Genomic DNA, 11,371 nt, shown 5'->3' with positions numbered 1-11,371 from the left:
ATGATGATAATATCGCTGATAGTATACAACTTAGATGCAACAAAAGTATTAATTAGTGGAAGTTAGAAATTATGGTAAGTAAATTTCAAGTGGAATAAAGCCTAGTTACAGTACATTCAGTTTTATTTGTTGATTGTGATGGACTTTAGCATTACTCAAATCTGCTGCTGTCTCTTTTATGCCCTCTTTTCCTTTCCTTTCTATTTTCATTGTTATTTCTTTGCAAGATAATAATGAGGACATGGATATCAACAGACTCTAAAATCCATATGTAATTATTTTTCAAGTAGCAAGCATATGTATATATAAAACAGTTGACTAGTATGACATATCCAAGGGGGGATTCCAAGGTTTAACTCCTTTGAACAACTAACTTACTATTTAACCAAATGACCACCAGAAAAACTAAACCTGTCCTGCTGGATATTGTTGAGTGGAGAGGATCAAGTAAACTGGTGGCAGACAAACAGAGTCAGGAACATATGCAATATTAAATGGTGTATTATAATAGGCAACATTCATATGTGAAAATGGAAGCAGGTAATTTGAGAGGATGAATGGGACTACTGATTTGTGTTCTAGTATTTCATACAAACAGATTAACTGGTAGAAAAATAATAAAATGACCGGCTTAACATCATAGTGGCTTGTGATGTTTGAACTCCCACTAAATGGACAATTTAGAAAGGAGAGAGAGAAAAAAGTTTCCAAAAGAGTGTGTGCACTTCCACAGAAATAAATGATCATGTTTTTGAAGAATATTAGTTGCATTCAACATTTTTATTTAAATGCATATCTATACATATACAAACAAATATATTTTTATTTATTTTTTGTCTTTTGTATTTGTTTTTTTGGGCCCCTTCTGAGCACTATCCCTGGGCTTTTTTGCTCAAGGCTGGCACTCTACCAATTGAGACATGGCACTTTTTTGTGATTATTGAGGATAAGAGTCCCATCAATTTTTTTTTCCAGACTGGCTTCAAACTGTGATTCTTAGATATTATTAGTCTCTTGAGTAATTAAAATTATAGGCATGAGCCACTGATACCTGTGCATTTTTGCACTTTACTAAAAACATTTTATTTTTCTTTCCCATAATACTGATTTTGTGTCATATAATTACTTTCCCTTTGAGGATCTCTAATTAAATACATAAGTCTAGTGTGAAACATATAATTACATTTAAACCTTATCAAATTCATACAAGTTGATTATCACAATAGTATAAACTCCAAGCTGTGTGTAATGTCAAACCTCTTTGTCATACTGGCTAGAGCAAAAAAATATAAATATAATATTTGTGTCATTCTGCTGTGAAAACACATGAGTAAGATCAATATACTCTACTAAAACAAAGTCAGGTGTTATGAAATACTATAAAAATATAACTACTAGCCTGCATGATTTATCATGTCATATATATATATATACATATAAATGTAGTTTACTTGTGGATTTCTAGACATATTTTAGTTACCATAAATGAGAGAAACTTATGTTTCTTTTCATCTGGTTACATCACTTAATATAATTTTCTAAGTTTCTCCATTTCCTTACAAATGGGATAATGTAATTATATTTGATGGAAGCATAGAATTCATTTGTGTATATACATCAAATTTTTCTTGATCCATTCCTCCATTGAGGGATATCTCCGTCGATCCTTGGCTAAGGTAAACAACACTCCAATGTTCATGGTTGTGCTGGGAGATTTAGTGTGAGTCTGTTTGTGTTCTATTGGATAAATGCTAAGGAGTGGAGACGCTGGAACATCTATTATTAGTTTTTGAGAAATCTCCATACTTTTTTCCCGAGTAGTTCAACAAGTACAAAAGTGATACTCACTAGACATTATGTGGAAAATGAATATTCAATGTGGGAACAGGAGGGAAAAGGTGGTGACATGGAGGGAATGATTGATATGGCTAAACAAAAATGTACTAATTACCTGACTTAGGTAACTGTAGTCCTTCTGTACATCACCTCTACAATAACAATAAAATATATTTAAATATTCATACATATGACTATTGGAATAAATTGCAAGATGAGATCTTGTTCACTTACAACTCACTATAATGTATTATACATATTATATGTGGGTATTTTGTAGCACCAATTAATTTTAGTATTCAAGTAAATTCACGATAGTCATTGTTGAGAATCCTGTACAACATGAAATAATATTTTAATGGTAATATTATTACAAGTAATTAACTAATTAACTTTGTTAAATAGAATCAGGGTATGTGGGCTATCTTGCTACAATTTAATGTATTTAATGTCATTTAAATCTTGTTTTTCAGATAGTATTTTCAGAATTTGCCTATTAAAATATGCAAATATGTAGGGATCCAAAATGTTGACAAATTGACAGTATTCTTAATACTGTAAACGTAGTAAAGAACAGTTTTATGAGAAGTACAAGTTGTCATGTTGAAAACGAACTTTACAACTTTGGTGCAGGGGGGGTGAGGGGGTGGAGGGGGATTGGATGGGGGGGGAGGCTGGGAAGGGATGTGAAGGGTAAACAAAGGAGGAGGCTGCAATGCTTGATAAGAAATGTACTCATTATCTTGCCCATGTAATTGTAACCCCTCTGTACAGTATGTTCACAAAAAATAAAAATTAAAATAAAAAAAGAACAGTTTTACTAGATCCAAAATTAAATGGAATATAAACTATATTACTCTTGCAAAGGAGAGACATACTTAGAAATATAGAAATATGTATTTGTTTATGTGTATATTTATATGGTATGTAATCAAATGCATAAATCTGCATATATACATTGTTGTTTTTAATTTTTATGTAAATTTAATGCAGGTTTTAAAAATTCACTATTTATTATTCAATTGTAGGAGCCTTGGCAGAGGTGGACCCTTCAGACCCCAAATCAACAGATTTCCTATTAGAGTTAATGACTCTGGACTGCACAGCTTTCTATAACCAGGGAATTCTGCTCTATTTTTATATTTTTTGCCTAGAATGTGATATAAATAGAATTTCATTATGCAACACTTGAATCAGCATATATGTAATATTTCTTGTTTGGGATACTATATATACATATATATATATATATTATACATAAGATGTTATTGTATAGAATGCTATGTAAACAGAATTTGAGTATGCCAAAGTTTGTATCAGAACTATAATAATAATGTATATGTATGTGTATATATGTATACATACATATATATATATATATATATATATATCCCAGTATTGGGCATTGGGTCTTGAGCTTTGTATATTTTTTTCTTGGCTATTTTGCTCACAACTAATGTTCTGCCACTTGAGGCAAACCTCCAGCCTAACATTTTGCTGGTTAATTGTTGTTAAAGTTCTAGATTTCCTGGGTTGAATGTCAACTGTCATCCTTAGATCTCAGCTTCCTACGAAGGTAGTGTTCTTGGAAGAAGCCACTAGCAATTGGCTAGTTTTAACCTACCACAGGTATTTTTTTATGTTATTCCATAACTCAGCAGTTGTTCCTTTTCATTACATTATAACTCTTGGTTTTGTTTATCTTTTCATCACCTGAATTGCATTTAATTTTTGGCCATTGTAAAACTATTTAAGATATTGGCATTAATTCATTATGTGAACATAAATATTTCCTGATCCTATTTAATTTTGTGTCAGTGAATTTCTTGAAGTATTTTTTAGCAATGGGTTTTAAGTCAATAAGCATTCTGTACATTTTGAGAATTTCATTTCTATGTAATATTTCTGCATTTTATTTTATAGTGTTTAGTTTTACATATTTTCTGCTTATTTTAATTTTGAATTAAAGTAATCATAAAATTATTTTACATTAAAAAAATTTATTGGAATGTTTTTGGGCTTGAAACTCAGGGCATGAAATAGTTGACTAGTTTTTTTTCTCGTAGCTGATCCTTTACAGCTTAAGTCACATATTCAGTGCAGCTCTTTGCTGGTACATTGGTAGATGGAATTTTCTGTACTTACTAGCCTCTAATGATAATTCTGTGATCTCAGTGTTTTGAGCACTGAGATGGTAAGCATGAGCCTCTGAAGCCTTTTCCTTTTTACACTTTTCTTTGTAATACTACATGTAAGTTAAAAACAAATTAAAATATTGGCCAATATTTAAGTTTATGAGTTTCTTTCACATTATACACTATTTTACTACAAATACTGAATCCAATTTTGCTGAAAACATCACAATCTAAAGTAGATTTTAACTCAAATGGACACCAGTTTAATATGGACAATAAAACTCAAATATAGATTTGTACCTAACTAAATATTCACAATATTTCCTACTTGTTTCCTAAACATTCAGTTTCATCTTGCTTCATTGGTTTAAATCCTGATAAACCTATTCAATCATGGGCAGATCACTAAATTATTACACAAAGTCAAAAAGTTTTCTAGAAGCTGGCTGCTGGTAGTTTACACCTATAATCCTAGCTACTCAGGAGGCTGAGATCTGAGGATCTCAGTTTTAAGCCAGCTGGAGCAGAAAAGTCTTTGAGAATCTTATTTCCAATAAACTACCCCAGAAAATCCATAATTGGCATTGTGGCTCAAGTTGTAAAGTGCTAGCAGTTCAATCCCCAGGACTGGCAAAAAAAATAACAACAAACAAACAGCAAACAAACAAATGAACAAAAACATCTTGGTAGAGATAATAGTGTCATAGTCACTTAATGTCTCAACCACTGGCTTCTGAATTCAAAACCATTCATCATAGTACATCTTAAATGCACTAGGTGGTGTCAGATTTTATTTAAAATATTATTGCAACTCAACACTTAGATAACAATGTACAGTAGTAATTTAGACAAAAGGTAGTTATCCATACGTAAAATAATCATTTAGGGTATTTCATTAGACATCTGTGCTTACAATTTTTTAACCAGTCATTTCATAATGACTTGCCTTCCTAGTAATAGTTACCAGATTGCATATTACTATGTTTTTCACTGTCTTCCCAAAAGAAAGGATAGAAAAAGTTTATAACTGCTTTGCTTCTTTAACCTTTGTTACTAATCATAATATTACACATTAAATCAATTTTGGTAAAAACAGCCACTACTAGAAAGAAAAAGATAAGATGTGTTTAATTTCAAAAGCAACACATTAAATCACTACCTCTGAGAGCTATAAAAATCAACTATTACTTGAGGGATTATAAAATGTCATTAAAAGTAGTCACATAAAGTACAACCTTGCAAAGACAAGAAATCAAAGCCAAAATTGATCCCTTGCAATCCAGAAACAGAAATCAATTTTTATATATGTCTTAGAGAAAATATTACATTATTTATATGCATTTTTAAATTCAGAGACAGTTTTATTTTTTTCATTTAACCTTCAGGTTATCTCATGTGTCTTTTAAATATCTAGATGCTATTTTTTTCCAGGGTTTCAAAATGGCTTAAGACTGAAAATAATAAAGAAAATAGCTTTTACATATTTATAAATAAATGTTTTGGATGAATGCTGTAAATTTCATAATGTACTTACTCTGAAGATTTAAAAGATTATAAATGAGGGCTGGGAAGGTGGCTCAGTGGTAGAGTGCTTGCCTTGCATGCATGAGGCCCTGGGTTCGATTCCTCAGCACCACATAAGCAGATAAAGCCGGAAGTGGCACTGTGGCTTAAGTGGTAGAGTGCTAGCCTTGAGCTGTAGAGCTCAAGGACAGTGCCCAGGCCTAAAATTCAGGCCCCACGACCGTGGCAAGGGGGCAGAGGGGGAGGGGGGGAGGGGATTGGGGAGAGGGAGTTTATAAATGACCAAAAGAAGCTTAACACACAATCAGATGACAATTGTTTATGATACATGACTATAGTTTCTTGTATATGAAAAGAGCAAATTTGCTGATATAAAATGTTATTAGAATAAATTGGTGAAGTGCATTTGTCATAAAACCCAAGGGAAGAATTCACTGCAATCAATTCCTGTTCTAATAGGTTAAATCTGTTTTGAAAAGATTTGACACCTGGTTCATTGTCATCATCTATAATCTTGCACAGTTTTCAGAAGCTAAAATCGATTGTGACATGAAATGTATGTGTCTTTAGATATGTGCATATACTCACTTTTATTATTAGATTGCAAAACTGTTTAATTCACAAAGATATTGTAAAATTATTTTTTATTGTTGGAAATTAGTATTTGTCGTTGTACAAACTATTTCAAATAGAAATTTCAATCGATTCCCTATATTCAGACTCTCATACTTTACCTCACATAACTTAGTACATGCTTCTTCCCTTTGTCTGCAAAAGTTCAGATCTGCTAGCACATGGAATTTTTTCCAACTATTTTGTTGCATCCCAAATTTCTCAGCTTTTCATACACATTAAACAATTTTTTGAATCAGTACATTTTCCAGTGATTTTTGCTACATATTTTACTTGTTACACAGAAATTTAATTACATTCCATTGTTTTTTGCCCCAAACTATGTTTTGGTAGTCAGTTGAGATTCACATGCCTGGCCTCAGTTGCCCATACCCACTATTCCTCTCCAAGCTTTTCTTTGAATAGATTAAAAAAAATAAACACTATAACTCTCCGACATTATAGCAGTTTTCTAATTGTAATCAATGCCGTTTTAGCTTAAAGTTCTTTGCTAACTTCTTATTGTATTTTAATACACCTTTCAAATGTATGTTTTTCTAAATGCTGCTTCCATTATCTCTCCATCCTCGCTTTCTTAGAGTTATGCTAAACTTTGCTAATACAATTGAATGCTCTTTCCACCCTTCTTCTCTTTGCATTGTACTACTCAATGTCTAGGTATTCTTCAGTTATTGGTATAAATGTAATTTCCTAGGCAAAGTTTTCCAACCTCTCCTACATCAACTATTCTCACATTATCATTTATACTGATGATATCATTTGTTCAAACAATGATGTTATTTTCCTATTCAGACTATATTTAGTTTCAGGAGAAGATTTAAAACTTCCTGTAGTGAAGAGCCTTGTTGGCTCATGCTTATAAGCTCAGCTACAGGGAGGCTAAGATTTGAGGTTTATAGCCAGCCCACGCAGACAAATCTCCAATTAACTAGTAAAAAGCTGGAAGTGGTTGTGTTCTTACAGTAGTACAGCATTATTATATGAATGTAATACCCATGTACATTATATGAGCATGGAAGTATATATGTAATATTCTGGACTAAAGGAAGTCTATATTTTCAGAAGTAACACAATGCCTTCAGAGATTGCAATTTTATATCTTTTTATCCTCAATTGCAGGTTGTTCCAATGAGAATGATCCTCTCCGTATGGAGGTTCAGTTCTTTGAAAAGAGAATGTCATTGCCAGCTAGATTCTTGAACAATTGGGACTTTTATTGATTTCATAACTTGAAAGAGGATACACTATTCTAAGCGGAAAGACAGGAGAAAACTACACAGTCATATTAGTAATATGTTCATAGAATTTAAACTCATGACAGACCACGGTTGTACCCAAGATTCACAAAGAAAATATCCTCAATTATTCATTGAATTAGCTGACAGGGGAAATGGATAAGGATGACAGTAATAATGAGAAAAGATATAAAATCAGTAAGGTGATTTGAAATATAGTTCCATACAACTTAAATGCAAAAAGAAGAAAGAGTAAAACCAAAATAACAAAAGTACAAAAAGATAGCTGATCTGAATGACAAAAAATGAGTATATATAAATATATGTAATGTACATATATGTGTACATATATCATATATCACATGTGTATATCATTTATATATACATGCATATGTATATATATGATAACAATTGTCAGAAGTGTAAGTAATTAAAACTGAGGAGAAAATTAGAATAGATCTTTGTCCAGAATATTTGAGTGAGGTATGAAAGAGTGCAAGCTAGCTGAAGATATTTGATTTAGAGTCATAAATATGCTGTTTAAAGTTATGACTTTGTAGAAAACACATAGCTACTCAAAAATTCCAACTGAGATAGTAGCTTACTCTGGTTTATAAATTCCTTTTTCATGCAGGAAAAGAAATTTAATATTGCATGAAATCTCTGTGAACTTTTCACTTGTTCAATTTGAATCAGTATTACAAATTAAAAACAATACTTTGAAAAGAACTAAAACTACTAAGAAAGTGAAATTGTACATTCCTTGTGAGCCCCTAACAATTTTACAAAGTACTGGTTAATACTTAATAATGAAAATGGCTCTGTAATATAATAAAAGAGCCCATGGATAAGATCATACCATAATTCTACCCACTCAGGAAGCTGCAATCCTGAGGACTGTTGTTCAAAATGAACCCTGGTAGAAAAGTCCAAGTCTTTATCTCAAATTAGCCAGCAAAATTACAGATTGGAAACCTAATACCAATGGGAGAGCAAAAGTTGAGCAAACAAGCTGGGCAAGTGCAACGTCTTGTGTTCAAACTCCAGGATAAATAGAAAAAAAATAACAAACAAAAGAACAAGGCATAATGATCTTGAAAAGTGTAATAATGGAGAGGAATAAAGGACACTTTTATTTGTTCATGAAAACTAGAAACGTGATTACTAATGCACTGTCATTAGTACAGGAAATAGATCAATCCTAATGCCTAATTGGTTTGATATAATTTTAAAATAATGTAAACTATACATGTTAAAGTGTTAATGATATTACTTGTTTAAGTAATTTGAATATTTAATTATCAGGTAATAAAATTAAATAAGTTAGAGCGTATTTATTATAAAATGAAATGCAAAAACCTTAAAATGGCTGTACCTTTCACTGCTGTCTCCTCCTAATGTCCTTGTTGAAGATAAAAAAAATAATTTAACATAACATTAGGTTTTATGGTATTATAAAAATTATATGAGAGGCTTGTTCCAGTTTTCAAAAAATTAGCTCATGTTGCGAATTTGTACAAAGGGCACAGATCATGAACACCTCAGCCTCCAGAAGACAAAATGTGGGTCCCTTCAGACTGCTTGCTGATTTCAGCATTTAAACCTGGCTGGGTTTTTAATTAGAAAAATAAATAAAACATGAAGCATAAATAAGAAGGGTTAATGAAACCACATACTGAGACTAATCTAAAGGACTATTTCCAAGAATAGTTTGTACAGGTTAGGAAGCAATATATGAAAGACAAGGAGGGTTATTACTTCGAGAATATGCCACATGTCAATTGTCTAAAAGAATAACAAAATTATAATGCAGAAAAAAATAGAAAAATAAATTTTATTTGTATTTGTATAAATGAATAAGATCTTAGAAAAGGAAAAAAAGAAACAAATACTTAGTTTTCCCTGTAATAATTAAATTGTGTTCAAGGATATTTAATGCTTCAAAATAAATTTTGAACTCTCCCATGAATGATAATATATTAAATAAGTATACTACAATTAGATTAAGATCTACGCCTTGTGTACTAACTTTCAAAAATATATGACTAGGTGGGAAGGGATGGTAAGGAGAAACAAAGGAGAAGGCAACAATACCTGATAAGAAATGTACTCATTACCTTGCCCATGTAATTGTAACCCCTCTGTATGGTATATTCAGAATAAAAAAAATATGTGACTAAGAAAAACAATGATATTCCTACTGTGAGCCTTATAAATTACAATCTTCCCTAGTAATGTTGCTGATTGATTAGCAGATATAGACTTTTTATGGTTCATATTTCTATGCTTTCAACCTCAACATATATCTTCAAAGACAAATGTATGTCTCATCAACTTTCTTTACTCAAACTTTCCTTCCAGTTAAATCATTTTCCACTTAAAATTAAAACAAATATGTATTTATAGCACAGATTACGTCTTCAAAAAAACATTACTTTGGTTTTTCTGGCTCCTACTTCTTCACACACTCACCTGAATTAAGAGGTAACAATTCATTCCAGATGATTGCTAAACCTGTGTTAAAGGCTTTATAGGCAGCTCTGCTCTAGATTATATCTTCTTTTTGCATCTTTCTCAGGAGTCCTTCAATCAATCCAGAGTTAAATTTATTGGCTTTCTTCTTGGGACTTTTTTTAATCTTTCTTTTTTTATATAACTTGTATAATAATCATATATAACCTCTTGTAAATCTCTTACAGAATTTTTCTAGATAAAATTATCTCTAGAATCCATTTTTCTTATACATTGTAATTGATGTTCAATTAGTCTTCTTTTGAAGAAATATTTGCCTCAGTGCTATTTTCTAGAATCTGTGGTTTCTTTTTTTTTTTTTTTTTGTCCACTTGTGGGGCCTAAACTCTGGGCCTGGGCACTGTCCCTCAGCTCTTCAGCTCAAGGCTAGCGCTCTACCACTTGAGCCACAGCTCCACTTCTGGCTTTTTTCTTTTTGCTTATGTGGTGCTGAGGAATCGAACCCAGGGCCTCATGCATGCAAAGCAAGCGCTCAACCACTGAGCCACCTTCCCAGCCCAATCTGTGGTTTCTTCACTGATCTTCATTACCTAATCTGTTGGGCCTTTACCCAGACATGTGGGTCTTAATGTCTTCTTTTTCATGTTGTATATATCATAAATACCTACTATATACCCCAGATCAAATTTGAACTATTCCAATAGCAAAGCAAGAAATGTTCACTAGCATTTCTCATGTTTGCTTATTTTGCTACTTATTTAGCAAGTTCTTTGCAAATCCACAATTTAAGTTTCAAAAGTTTAAATGTTAGTTACGTACATTAATTAAGATCTACTCTGTACACAAACTACTTTGGTGAATGGCAACTCCTTTTTACAACTATTTGAAGATAATACCATTATTTTTTAAAAAGGACATTTTGACTTAAAACAACTATGGTAACAAAAAACAATCGAGTGTCATTTTTAAAAAAGTAAATCATACACACATACCTATATATGTAATTTTAATATCAAGTAATTTTATGTGGAAAAAATGTAATATTAAATCTTAATATATATATATACATATACAAGACACAAATATACATAGAAGGTACTTTATATATAATGTTATATTAAATCTCTTTCCTTAGGAGAATGAGGAATACTATTAAACTTATAATTGATCTGCAAAAGGGAAAAATGAAGAGAATATTTTAAACTACCTAATTAAACTTTTGAATAGATAATTATATAGCTGAGTTATACCACACTCTTTTCCCCGGTTCCATAGTGAGGTTACATAATTATTTTTATGTTGGATTTTATTCTAATAATGAGAAGAATTCAAGGAAGGAACACTTAGACATTCTAATTCTATTCTTCAAACTTCCTGTGGATATTTTCCAGAGCTTTTTATAGACGTGGTACTTTTCAAGGTAGGTTAATAATCACTTTTGAACATCTAAATTAATTTCCATATGCAATTAAAATGAAGACTGTGCACTGAGCATAGCAAACCAATGTCTTCTGTACACCAGCTCTGCTGCTCTCA

The sequence above is a fragment of the Dipodomys spectabilis genome, unplaced genomic scaffold, assembly GCF_019054845.1.
Source record: "Dipodomys spectabilis isolate Male_0828 unplaced genomic scaffold, ASM1905484v1 ptg000019l, whole genome shotgun sequence".
NCBI lineage: Eukaryota > Metazoa > Chordata > Mammalia > Rodentia > Heteromyidae > Dipodomys > Dipodomys spectabilis.
The sequence above is the reverse complement of the archived record's forward strand: the minus strand, read 5'-3'. Positions refer to the sequence as shown.